At 37.6% G+C, this 10,000-nt stretch overlaps 12 non-coding genes across 12 annotated transcripts; all 12 read right to left on the bottom strand.

Annotated features, from left to right (window-relative positions):
• Positions 1 to 327: 327 nt before the first annotated feature.
• On the bottom strand, positions 328 to 400 carry trnah-aug (transfer RNA histidin (anticodon AUG)). The gene has a single exon. It is a non-coding gene; the product is annotated as a tRNA-His (tRNA).
• A 588-nt stretch (positions 401 to 988) lies between these two features.
• Positions 989 to 1,061, bottom strand: trnar-ucg (transfer RNA arginine (anticodon UCG)). Its single transcript has one exon. It is a non-coding gene; the product is annotated as a tRNA-Arg (tRNA).
• A 1,931-nt stretch (positions 1,062 to 2,992) lies between these two features.
• trnar-ucg (transfer RNA arginine (anticodon UCG)) lies at positions 2,993 to 3,065 on the bottom strand. The gene has a single exon. It is a non-coding gene; the product is annotated as a tRNA-Arg (tRNA).
• Positions 3,066 to 3,664: 599 nt separating this feature from the next.
• On the bottom strand, positions 3,665 to 3,737 carry trnar-ucg (transfer RNA arginine (anticodon UCG)). Its single transcript has one exon. It is a non-coding gene; the product is annotated as a tRNA-Arg (tRNA).
• A 588-nt stretch (positions 3,738 to 4,325) lies between these two features.
• trnar-ucg (transfer RNA arginine (anticodon UCG)) lies at positions 4,326 to 4,398 on the bottom strand. The gene has a single exon. It is a non-coding gene; the product is annotated as a tRNA-Arg (tRNA).
• A 1,271-nt stretch (positions 4,399 to 5,669) lies between these two features.
• On the bottom strand, positions 5,670 to 5,742 carry trnar-ucg (transfer RNA arginine (anticodon UCG)). The gene has a single exon. It is a non-coding gene; the product is annotated as a tRNA-Arg (tRNA).
• A 599-nt stretch (positions 5,743 to 6,341) lies between these two features.
• Positions 6,342 to 6,414, bottom strand: trnar-ucg (transfer RNA arginine (anticodon UCG)). The gene has a single exon. It is a non-coding gene; the product is annotated as a tRNA-Arg (tRNA).
• A 588-nt stretch (positions 6,415 to 7,002) lies between these two features.
• On the bottom strand, positions 7,003 to 7,075 carry trnar-ucg (transfer RNA arginine (anticodon UCG)). The gene has a single exon. It is a non-coding gene; the product is annotated as a tRNA-Arg (tRNA).
• Positions 7,076 to 7,674: 599 nt separating this feature from the next.
• trnar-ucg (transfer RNA arginine (anticodon UCG)) lies at positions 7,675 to 7,747 on the bottom strand. The gene has a single exon. It is a non-coding gene; the product is annotated as a tRNA-Arg (tRNA).
• Positions 7,748 to 8,346: 599 nt separating this feature from the next.
• trnar-ucg (transfer RNA arginine (anticodon UCG)) lies at positions 8,347 to 8,419 on the bottom strand. The gene has a single exon. It is a non-coding gene; the product is annotated as a tRNA-Arg (tRNA).
• Positions 8,420 to 9,007: 588 nt separating this feature from the next.
• Positions 9,008 to 9,080, bottom strand: trnar-ucg (transfer RNA arginine (anticodon UCG)). The gene has a single exon. It is a non-coding gene; the product is annotated as a tRNA-Arg (tRNA).
• Positions 9,081 to 9,679: 599 nt separating this feature from the next.
• On the bottom strand, positions 9,680 to 9,752 carry trnar-ucg (transfer RNA arginine (anticodon UCG)). Its single transcript has one exon. It is a non-coding gene; the product is annotated as a tRNA-Arg (tRNA).
• Between the last annotated feature and the right edge of the window lie 248 nt (positions 9,753 to 10,000).

Here is a 10,000-nt window from a genome sequence, read left to right as displayed (position 1 = left end):
TCATCCCACCATCTACCCTCTCTACAAGCTAATCATCCATTCAATTTTCAATGGATCCCCCTTGATTTCCATGAGTTTTTTTGGTTATAATAAAAATCCTGCTGAGTTGCTGAAACTAATAACTGATCAAAGTAGAAAAACATAAAGGACACGTAAAAATCATGTGATCCAAGTTTTTAAAAATGCAGAACATTCTTTTCAAGTGGGTTTGCAGACACTTTCCAGAATGTAGATTGATTCCAATATATGACAGTGAAGAAATTGAAATCTCAGTTTAAAGTGGACAGAGGTAGACTGGTGCGCTGCTTGTGTCAGAAGAAATTGACTCAACCACGAAGGGACTTGAACCCTCAATCTTCTGATCCATAGTCAGACACCTTATCCATTAGGCCACGTGGTCTTTACCACAGAAATTTAAAGTTAGGTATTTATTTGGCTTTTACGAATTTCTATGCAAATGATTGGATGTGCAAATTGCATCAAACTAATCCAAATGCCACAAAAGCTAGTTCCACCATATCACATTTGAATTCAAAATCCAACTGAACTTCACGTCTAATAGTTTCAGCATGACTTCCTAATTGTCTAGACTGTTGAGGATTTGCCCTCGTTGTCATTTCTTTCCTCCAATCATGTATCAATCTTTCAAGCAGTTCAATCTTTCATCCCACCATCTACCCTCTCTACAAGCTAATCATCCATTCAATTTTCAATGGATCCCCCTTGATTTCCATGAGTTTTTTTGGTTATAATAAAAATCCTGCTGAGTTGCTGAAACTAATAACTGATCAAAGTAGAAAAACATAAAGGACACGTAAAAATCATGTGATCCAAGACTTTAAAAAAGCAGAACATTCTTTTCAAGTGGGTTTGCAGACACTTTCCAGAATGTAGATTGATTCCAATACATGACAGTGAAGAAATTGAAATCTCAGTTTAAAGTGGACAGAGGTAGAGTGGTGCACTGCTTGTGTCAGAAGGATTGACTCAACCACGAAGGGACTTGAACCCTCAATCTTCTGATCCGAAGTCAGACGCCTTATCCATTAGGCCACGTGGTCTTTACCTCTAGAAATTAAAGTTAGCTTTTTATTTGGCTTTTACGAATTTCTATGCAAATGATTGGATGTGCAAATTGCATCAAACTAATCCAAATGCCACAAAAGCTAGTTCCACCATATCACATTTGAATTCAAAATCCAACTGAACTTCACGTCTCATAGTTTCAGCATGACTTCCTATTGGTCTAGACTGTTGAGGATTTGCCCTCGTTGTCATTTCTTTCCTCCAATCATGTATCAATCTTTCAAGCAGTTCAATCTTTCATCCCACCATCTACCCTCTCTACAAGCTAATCATCCATTCAATTTTCAATGGATCCCCCTTGATTTCCATGAGTTTTTTGGTTATAATAAAAATCCTGTTGAGTTGCTGAAACTAATAACTGATCAAAGTAGAAAAACATAAAGGACACGTAAAAATCATGTGATCCAAGACTTTAAAAAAGCAGAACATTCTTTTCAAGTGGGTTTTCAGACACTTTCCAGAATGTAGATCGATTCCAATACATGACAGTGAAGTAATTGAAATCTCAGTTTAAAGTGGACAGAGGTAGAGTGGTGCGCTGCTTGTGTCTTTAACATTGTCAGGAGGATTGACTCAACCACGAAGGGCTTGAACCCTCAATCTTCTGATCCGAAGTCAGACGCCTTATCCATTAGGCCACGTGGTCTTGACCTCTAGAAATTAAAGTTAGCTTTTTATTTGGCTTTTACGAAATTCTATGCAAATGATTGGATGTGCAAATTGCATCAAACTAATCCAAATGCCACAAAAGCTAGTTCCACCATATCACATTTGAATTCAAAATCCAACTGAACTTCACGTCTAATAGTTTCAGCATGACTTCCTATTGGTCTAGACTGTAGAGGATTTGCCCTCGTTGTCATTTCTTTCCTCCAATCATGTATCAATCTTTCAAGCAGTTCAATCTTTCATCCCACCATCTACCCTCTCTACAAGCTAATCATCCATTCAATTTTCAATGGATCCCCCTTGATTTCCATGAGTTTTTTTGGTTATAATAAAAATCCTGCTGAGTTGCTGAAACTAATAACTGATCAAAGTAGAAAAACATAAAGGACACGTAAAAATCATGTGATCCAAGACTTTAAAAAAGCAGAACATTCTTTTCAAGTGGGTTTGCAGACACTTTCCAGAATGTAGATTGATTCCAATACATGACAGTGAAGAAAGAGAAATCTCAGTTTAAAGTGGACAGAGGTAGAGTGGTGCGCTGCTTGTGTCAGAAGGATTGACTCAACCACGAAGGGACTTGAAGCCTCAATCTTCTGATCCGAAGTCAGACGCCTTATCCATTAGGCCACGTGGTCTTTACCTCAGGAGTTTAAAGTTAGCTATTTATTTGGCTTTTACGAATTTCTATGCAAATGATTGGATATGCAAATTGCATCAAACTAATCCAAATTCCACAAAAGCTAGTTCCACCATATCACATTTGAATTCAAAATCCAACTGAACTTCACGTCTCATAGTTTCAGCATGACTTCCTATTGGTCTAGACTGTTGAGGATTTGCCCTCGTTGTCATTTCTTTCCTCCAATCATGTATCAATCTTTCAAGCAGTTCAATCTTTCATCCCACCATCTACCCTCTCTACAAGCTAATCATCCATTCAATTTTCAATGGATCCCCCTTGATTTCCATGAGTTTTTTGGTTATAATAAAAATCCTGCTGAGTTGCTGAAACTACTAACTGATCAAAGTAGAAAAACATAAAGGACACGTAAAAATCATGTGATCCAAGACTTTAAAAAAGCAGAACTTTCTTTTCAAGTGGGTTTGCAGACACTTTCCATAATGTAGATTGATTCCAATAAATGACAGTAAAGAAATTGAAATCTCAGTTTAAAGTGGACAGAGGTAGAGTGGTGCACTGTTTGTGTTATTAACATTGTCAGGAGGATTGACTCAACCACGAAGGGACTTGAACCCTCAATCTTCTGATCCGAAGTCAGACGCCTTATCCATTAGGCCACGTGGTCTTTACCTCTAGAAATTAAAGTTAGCTTTTTATTTGGCTTTTACGAATTTCTATGCAAATGATTGGATGTGCAAATTGCATCAAACTAATCCAAATGCCACAAAAGCTAGTTCCACCATATCACATTTGAATTCAAAATCCAACTGAACTTCACGTCTCATAGTTTCAGCATGACTTCCTATTGGTCTAGACTGTTGAGGATTTGCCCTCGTTGTCATTTCTTTCCTCCAATCATGTATCAATCTTTCAAGCAGTTCAATCTTTCATCCCACCATCTACCCTCTCTACAAGCTAATCATCCATTCAATTTTCAATGGATCCCCCTTGATTTCCATGAGTTTTTTGGTTATAATAAAAATCCTGCTGAGTTGCTGAAACTACTAACTGAACAAAGTAGAAAAACATAAAGGACACGTAAAAATCATGTGATCCAAGACTTTAAAAAAGCAGAACATTCTTTTCAAGTGGGTTTTCAGACACTTTCCAGAATGTAGATTGATTCCAATACATGACAGTGAAGTATTTGAAATCTCAGTCTAAAGTGGACAGAGGTAGAGTGGTGCGCTGCTTGTGTCATTAACATTGTCAGGAGGATTGACTCAACCACGAAGGGACTTGAACCCTCAATCTTCTGATCCGAAGTCAGACGCCTTATCCATTAGGCCACGTGATCTTGACCTCTAGAAATTAAAGTTAGCTTTTTATTTGGCTTTTACGAAATTCTATGCAAATGATTGGATGTGCAAATTGCATCAAACTAATCCAAATGCCACAAAAGCTAGTTCCACCATATCACATTTGAATTCATAATCCAACTGAACTTCACGTCTAATAGTTTCAGCATGACTTCCTATTGGTCTAGACTGTTGAGGATTTGCCCGCGTTGTCATTTCTTTCCTCCAATCATGTATCAATCTTTCAAGCAGTTCAATCTTTCATCCCACCATCTACCCTCTCTACAAGCTAATCATCCATTCAATTTTCAATGGATCCCCCTTGATTTCCATGAGTTTTTTTGGTTATAATAAAAATCCTGCTGAGTTGCTGAAACTAATAACTGATCAAAGTAGAAAAACATAAAGGACACGTAAAAATCATGTGATCCAAGACTTTAAAAAAGCAGAACATTCTTTTCAAGTGGGTTTGCAGACACTTTCCAGAATGTAGATTGATTCCAATACATGACAGTGAAGAAAGAGAAACCTCAGTTTAAAGTGGACAGAGGTAGAGGTGTGCACTGCTTGTGTCAGAAGGATTGACTCAACCACGAAGGGACTTGAACCCTCAATCTTCTGATCCGAAGTCAGACGCCTTATCCATTAGGCCACGTGGTCTTTACCTCAGGAGTTTAAAGTTAGCTATTTATTTGGCTTTTACGAATTTCTATGCAAATGATTGGATATGCAAATTGCATCAAACTAATCCAAATTCCACAAAAGCTAGTTCCACCATATCACATTTGAATTCAAAATCCAACTGAACTTCACGTCTCATAGTTTCAGCATGACTTCCTATTGGTCTAGACTGTTGAGGATTTGCCCTCGTTGTCATTTCTTTCCTCCAATCATGTATCAATCTTTCAAGCAGTTCAATCTTTCATCCCACCATCTACCCTCTCTACAAGCTAATCATCCATTCAATTTTCAATGGATCCCCCTTGATTTCCATGAGTTTTTTGGTTATAATAAAAATCCTGCTGAGTTGCTGAAACTACTAACTGATCAAAGTAGAAAAACATAAAGGACACGTAAAAATCATGTGATCCAAGACTTTAAAAAAGCAGAACTTTCTTTTCAAGTGGGTTTGCAGACACTTTCCATAATGTAGATTGATTCCAATAAATGACAGTAAAGAAATTGAAATCTCAGTTTAAAGTGGACAGAGGTAGAGTGGTGCACTGTTTGTGTTATTAACATTGTCAGGAGGATTGACTCAACCACGAAGGGACTTGAACCCTCAATCTTCTGATCCGATGTCAGACGCCTTATCCATTAGGCCACGTGGTCTTTACCTCTAGAAATTAAAGTTAGCTTTTTATTTGGCTTTTACGAATTTCTATGCAAATGATTGGATGTGCAAATTGCATCAAACTAATCCAAATGCCACAAAAGCTAGTTCCACCATATCACATTTGAATTCAAAATCCAACTGAACTTCACGTCTCATAGTTTCAGCATGACTTCCTATTGGTCTAGACTGTTGAGGATTTGCCCTCGTTGTCATTTCTTTCCTCCAATCATGTATCAATCTTTCAAGCAGTTCAATCTTTCATCCCACCATCTACCCTCTCTACAAGCTAATCATCCATTCAATTTTCAATGGATCCCCCTTGATTTCCATGAGTTTTTTGGTTATAATAAAAATCCTGCTGAGTTGCTGAAACTCCTAACTGAACAAAGTAGAAAAACATAAAGGACACGTAAAAATCATGTGATCCAAGACTTTAAAAAAGCAGAACATTCTTTTCAAGTGGGTTTTCAGACACTTTCCAGAATGTAGATTGATTCCAATACATGACAGTGAAGTATTTGAAATCTCAGTCTAAAGTGGACAGAGGTAGAGTGGTGAGCTGCTTGTGTCAATAACATTGTCAGGAGGATTGACTCAACCACGAAGGGACTTGAACCCTCAATCTTCTGATCCGAAGTCAGACGCCTTATCCATTAGGCCACGTGATCTTGACCTCTAGAAATTAAAGTTAGCTTTTTATTTGGCTTTTACGAAATTCTATGCAAATGATTGGATGTGCAAATTGCATCAAACTAATCCAAATGCCACAAAAGCTAGTTCCACCATATCACATTTGAATTCATAATCCAACTGAACTTCACTTCTAATAGTTTCAGCATGACTTCCTATTGGTCTAGACTGTTGAGGATTTGCCCGCGTTGTCATTTCTTTCCTCCAATCATGTATCAATCTTTCAAGCAGTTCAATCTTTCATCCCACCATCTACCCTCTCTACAAGCTAATCATCCATTCAATTTTCAATGGATCCCCCTTGATTTCCATGAGTTTTTTGGTTATAATAAAAATCCTGCTGAGTTGCTGAAACTAATAACTGATCAAAGTAGAAAAACATAAAGGACACGTAAAAATCATGTGATCCAAGACTTTAAAAAAGCAGAACATTCTTTTCAAGTGGGTTTTCAGACACTTTCCAGAATGTAGATTGATTCCAATACATGACAGTGAAGTAATTGAAATCTCAGTCTAAAGTGGACAGAGGTAGAGTGGTGCGCTGCTTGTGTCATTAACATTGTCAGGAGGATTGACTCAACCACGAAGGGACTTGAACCCTCAATCTTCTGATCCGAAGTCAGACGCCTTATCCATTAGGCCACGTGGTCTTGACCTCTAGAAATTAAAGTTAGCTTTTTATTTGGCTTTTACGAAATTCTATGCAAATGATTGGATGTGCAAATTGCATCAAACTAATCCAAATGCCACAAAAGCTAGTTCCACCATATCACATTTGAATTCATAATCCAACTGAACTTCACGTCTAATAGTTTCAGCATGACTTCCTATTGGTCTAGACTGTTGAGGATTTGCCCGCGTTGTCATTTCTTTCCTCCAATCATGTATCAATCTTTCAAGCAGTTCAATCTTTCATCCCACCATCTACCCTCTCTACAAGCTAATCATCCATTCAATTTTCAATGGATCCCCCTTGATTTCCATGAGTTTTTTTGGTTATAATAAAAATCCTGCTGAGTTGCTGAAACTAATAACTGATCAAAGTAGAAAAACATAAAGGACACGTAAAAATCATGTGATCAAAGACTTTAAAAAAGCAGAACATTCTTTTCAAGTGGGTTTGCAGACACTTTCCAGAATGTAGATTGATTCCATTACATGACAGTGAAGAAATAGAAATCTCAGTTTAAAGTGGACAGAGGTAGAGTGGTGCGCTGCTTGTGTCAGAAGGATTGACTCAACCACGAAGGGACTTGAACCCTCAATCTTCTGATCCGAAGTCAGACGCCTTATCCATTAGGCCACGTGGTCTTTACCTCAGGAGTTTAAAGTTAGCTATTTATTTGGCTTTTACGAATTTCTATGCAAATGACTGGATGTGCAAATTGCATCAAACTAATCCAAATTCCACAAAAGCTAGTTCCACCATATCACATTTGAATTCAAAATCCAACTGAACTTCACGTCTCATAGTTTCAGCATGACTTCCTATTGGTCTAGACTGTTGAGGATTTGCCCTCGTTGTCATTTCTTTCCTCCAATCATGTATCAATCTTTCAAGCAGTTCAATCTTTCATCCCACCATCTACCCTCTCTACAAGCTAATCATCCATTCAATTTTCAATGGATCCCCCTTGATTTCCATGAGTTTTTTGGTTATAATAAAAATCCTGCTGAGTTGCTGAAACTACTAACTGATCAAAGTAGAAAAACATAAAGGACACGTAAAAATCATGTGATCCAAGACTTTAAAAAAGCAGAACTTTCTTTTCAAGTGGGTTTGCAGACACTTTCCATAATGAAGATTGATTCCAATAAATGACAGTGAAGAAATTGAAATCTCAGTTTAAAGTGGACAGAGGTAGAGTGGTGCACTGCTTGTGTTATTAACATTGTCAGGAGGATTGACTCAACCACGAAGGGACTTGAACCCTCAATCTTCTGATCCGAAGTCAGACGCCTTATCCATTAGGCCACGTGGTCTTTACCTCTAGAAATTAAAGTTAGCTTTTTATTTGGCTTTTACGAATTTCTATGCAAATGATTGGATGTGCAAATTGCATCAAACTAATCCAAATGCCACAAAAGCTAGTTCCACCATATCACATTTGAATTCAAAATCCAACTGAACTTCACGTCTCATAGTTTCAGCATGACTTCCTATTGGTCTAGACTGTTGAGGATTTGCCCTCGTTGTCATTTCTTTCCTCCAATCATGTATCAATCTTTCAAGCAGTTCAATCTTTCATCCCACCATCTACCCTCTCTACAAGCTAATCATCCATTCAATTTTCAATGGATCCCCCTTGATTTCCATGAGTTTTTTGGTTATAATAAAAATCCTGCTGAGTTGCTGAAACTAATAACTGATCAAAGTAGAAAAACATAAAGGACACGTAAAAATCATGTGATCCAAGACTTTAAAAAAGCAGAACATTCTTTTCAAGTGGGTTTTCAGACACTTTCCAGAATGTAGATTGATTCCAATACATGACAGTGAAGTAATTGAAATCTCAGTCTAAAGTGGACAGAGGTAGAGTGGTGCGCTGCTTGTGTCATTAACATTGTCAGGAGGATTGACTCAACCACGAAGGGACTTGAACCCTCAATCTTCTGATCCGAAGTCAGACGCCTTATCCATTAGGCCACGTGGTCTTGACCTCTAGAAATTAAAGTTAGCTTTTTATTTGGCTTTTACGAAATTCTATGCAAATGATTGGATGTGCAAATTGCATCAAACTAATCCAAATGCCACAAAAGCTAGTTCCACCATATCACATTTGAATTCATAATCCAACTGAACTTCACGTCTAATAGTTTCAGCATGACTTCCTATTGGTCTAGACTGTTGAGGATTTGCCCGCGTTGTCATTTCTTTCCTCCAATCATGTATCAATCTTTCAAGCAGTTCAATCTTTCATCCCACCATCTACCCTCTCTACAAGCTAATCATCCATTCAATTTTCAATGGATCCCCCTTGATTTCCATGAGTTTTTTTGGTTATAATAAAAATCCTGCTGAGTTGCTGAAACTAATAACTGATCAAAGTAGAAAAACATAAAGGACACGTAAAAATCATGTGATCAAAGACTTTAAAAAAGCAGAACATTCTTTTCAAGTGGGTTTGCAGACACTTTCCAGAATGTAGATTGATTCCATTACATGACAGTGAAGAAATAGAAATCTCAGTTTAAAGTGGACAGAGGTAGAGTGGTGCGCTGCTTGTGTCAGAAGGATTGACTCAACCACGAAGGGACTTGAACCCTCAATCTTCTGATCCGAAGTCAGACGCCTTATCCATTAGGCCACGTGGTCTTTACCTCAGGAGTTTAAAGTTAGCTATTTATTTGGCTTTTACGAATTTCTATGCAAATGACTGGATGTGCAAATTGCATCAAACTAATCCAAATTCCACAAAAGCTAGTTCCACCATATCACATTTGAATTCAAAATCCAACTGAACTTCACGTCTCATAGTTTCAGCATGACTTCCTATTGGTCTAGACTGTTGAGGATTTGCCCTCGTTGTCATTTCTTTCCTCCAATCATGTATCAATCTTTCAAGCAGTTCAATCTTTCATCCCACCATCTACCCTCTCTACAAGCTAATCATCCATTCAATTTTCAATGGATCCCCCTTGATTTCCATGAGTTTTTTGGTTATAATAAAAATCCTGCTGAGTTGCTGAAACTACTAACTGATCAAAGTAGAAAAACATAAAGGACACGTAAAAATCATGTGATCCAAGACTTTAAAAAAGCAGAACTTTCTTTTCAAGTGGGTTTGCAGACACTTTCCATAATGAAGATTGATTCCAATAAATGACAGTGAAGAAATTTAAATCTCAGTTTAAAGTGGACAGAGGTAGAGTGGTGCACTGCTTGTGTTATTAACATTGTCAGGAGGATTGACTCAACCACGAAGGGACTTGAACCCTCAATCTTCTGATCCGAAGTCAGACGCCTTATCCATTAGGCCACGTGGTCTTTACCTCTAGAAATTAAAGTTAGCTTTTTATTTGGCTTTTACGAATTTCTATGCAAATGATTGGATGTGCAAATTGCATCAAACTAATCCAAATGCCACAAAAGCTAGTTCCACCATATCACATTTGAATTCAAAATCCAACTGAACTTCACGTCTCATAGTTTCAGCATGACTTCCTATTGGTCTAGACTGTTGAGGATTTGCCCTCGTTGTCATTTCTTTCATCCAATCATGTATCAATCTTTCA

This window comes from Nothobranchius furzeri, chromosome 14, assembly GCF_043380555.1.
Source record: "Nothobranchius furzeri strain GRZ-AD chromosome 14, NfurGRZ-RIMD1, whole genome shotgun sequence".
Taxonomy (NCBI): Eukaryota; Metazoa; Chordata; class Actinopteri; order Cyprinodontiformes; family Nothobranchiidae; genus Nothobranchius; species Nothobranchius furzeri.
The sequence above is the reverse complement of the archived record's forward strand: the minus strand, read 5'-3'. Positions and strand labels throughout refer to the sequence as shown.